This window comes from Coturnix japonica, unplaced genomic scaffold, assembly GCF_001577835.2.
Source record: "Coturnix japonica isolate 7356 unplaced genomic scaffold, Coturnix japonica 2.1 chrUnrandom469, whole genome shotgun sequence".
Lineage (NCBI taxonomy): Eukaryota > Metazoa > Chordata > Aves > Galliformes > Phasianidae > Coturnix > Coturnix japonica.
The window spans coordinates 89277-91917 of record NW_015439875.1 but is presented as its reverse complement, the minus strand read 5'-3'; the positions used below and the strand labels follow the sequence as shown (position 1 = coordinate 91917).

General features: G+C 50.8%; 1 gene segment (V, D, J or C); it reads right to left on the bottom strand.

Moving 5' to 3' along the window:
- The window catches only part of LOC116652611, a 4508-nt gene that overhangs the window by 1480 nt on the left and 387 nt on the right, over positions 1-2641 (bottom strand).

The following is a 2641-nucleotide window of genomic DNA, read 5'->3' as shown; positions in this document are numbered from 1 at the left end:
TGGGCTCAGGTTGATCCCATTAAATCCAGCAGTGACGTCCATACGATGAGCACAACCAGCACAACCAGCACCACAAGAAGCTTTGGGGCAGCAATAGGTGGGTCCTGACCTACTGTGTCCATATAGGGTCCCCATTGGGTCTCAATGATGGCTGATAACCATGACCATGTTGATAACCATGACCATGACCATGAGCTCTGAGATCCCAGTCTGGGCAGTGGCTGATCCTATTAAATCCAGCAGCGACGTTGATCCCATTAGCAGCATTACAACCACCACCAGCTTCTTTGGCGCAGTAATACATGGCCGAGTCCTCGTCCTTCAGGCTGTTCAGCTGCAGCCTCACTGTGCTCTGCCCGTTGTCCCTAGAGATGGTGGCACGGCCCTGCACCGCCGCCGCGTAGTATGGGGCACTACCAGCACCAGGGCTATTAATACCAGCGACCCATTCCAGCCCCTTTCCTGGTGCCTGTCGCACCCACATCATGTCTTTATCACTGAAGGTGAACCCTGAGGCCTTGCAGACGAGCCTGAGGCCTCCTGTGGGTGTCTGAAGATCCCTATGGAGTCTCAGTGTGGTCTCTATCGAATTCCTATGTGTTCTCAGTTGGATCTCCACGGGATCCCTATGGGGTCTCAGTGCGTCCCAGCTCTGTGAGGCCTTGAGTTGTTGGCTCCATCAACCATCTCCATCCTTTCCATCCATCCCACAGGGCTGATGGCGGCCATGATGTTGGATGAGTCGGGGGGCGGCCTCTTCGCGCCCAGAGGAGTCATCAGCCTCGTCTGCAAGGGCTCAGGGTTCACCTTCAGTGATTATGGCATGGACTGGGTGCGACAGGCACCAGGAATGGGGCTGGAATGGGTCGCTGGTATTAGGAATGATGGTGGATACACAGGCTACGCGCTGGCGGTGAGGGGCCGTGCCACCATCACGAAGGACAACGAGCAGAGCACAGTGAGGCTGCAGCTGAACAGCCTGAAGGACGAGGACTCGGCCACGTATTACTGCACGAAAGCTGCTGGTGGTGGTTGGGGTTATGATTCTGGTTACATGGACGGCACCTGGTCTCTAATGTCCAGTATTATGGCCATGGTTATCAGCCATCACTGAGACCCAATGGGGACCCTATATGGACACAGTAGGTCAGGACCCACCTATTGCTGCCCCAAAGCTTCTTGTGGTGCTGGTTGTGCTGGTTGTGCTCATCGTATGGACGTCACTGCTGGATTTAATGGGATCACAAGAGGAGGCCTCAGCCTCGTCTGCAAGGGCTCAGAGTTCACCTTCAACAGTTACGCCATGTACTGGGTGCGACAGGCACCAGGAAAGGGGCTGGAATGGGTGGGTGGTATTAAGGGTGATGGTGGCACATTCTACATGCCAGCAGTGAAGGGCCGTGCCACCATCACGAGGGACAACGGGCAGAGCACAGTGAGGCTGCAGCTGAGCAGCCTGAAGGACGAGGACTCGGCCATATATTACTGCGCCAAAGATGGCCGCAGTGGTAGTATTTTATATTACGGTGGATATCATGCTGGTTATATGGACGCCATCTGGGCTCTGAGCTCCCAGGTTGGGCTCTGTTTGATCCCATTAAATCCCATAGCGATGTAGAACCCATAAGCATCATAATCACAACTACTACTATATCATGTCGTGTAATAGTAGATGGCCAAGAAGGCTGAGGGCTACTCTATGGGGCCCACTCCCATCTCAGTGTGTAAAACACCTCAAAATTGTAGAAAAACACCTCAGAATACCCTTTTTCAGCCCAAAAATGAGGCTGAGGCCTACTCTATGGTGCCCACTCCCATGTCAGTGTATAAAACACCTCAAAATGCTAGAAAAACACCTCAAAATGCCCTTTTTCAGCCCAAAAATGAGGCTGAGGCCTAGTCTATGGTGCCCATCCCCATCTCTGTGTATAAAACACCTCAAAATGGTGGAAAGACACCTCAAAATGCCCCTTTTCAGCCCAAAAATGAGGCTGAGGACTACTCTATTGTGCCCACCCTCATCACTCTGTATAAAACTATAAAACACCTTAAATTCCCCCTTTTCAGCCCAAAAATAAGGCTGAGGCCTACTCTATGGTGCCCAACCGCATCTCAGTGTATAAAACACCTCAAAATGGTGGAAAAACACCTCAAAATGGCCCTTTTCAGCCCAAAAATGAGGCTGAGGCCTGCTCTATTGTGCCCACCCCAACTCAGTGTATAAAACACCTCAAAATGGTAGAAAAACACCTTATAATGCCCTTTTTCAGCCCCAAAATTGAGGCTGAGGCCTACTTTATTGTGCCCACCCCCATCACTGTTTATAAAACACCTCAAAATGGTAGAAAAACACCTCAAAATGCTCCTTTTCAGCCCAAAAATGAGGCTGAGGCCTAGTCTATGGTGCCCAACCCCAACTCAGTGTATAAAACACCTGAAAATGGTAGAAAAACACCTCAAAATACCCTTTTTCAGCCCAAAAATGAGGCTGAGGCCTAGTCTATGGTGCCCACCCCCATCTCAGTGTGTAAAGCACCTGAAAATGATAGAAAAACACCTCAAAATGCCCTTTTTCAGCCCAAAAATGAGGCTGAGGCCTACTCTATTGTGCCCACCCCCATCTTGGGGTATAAAACACCTT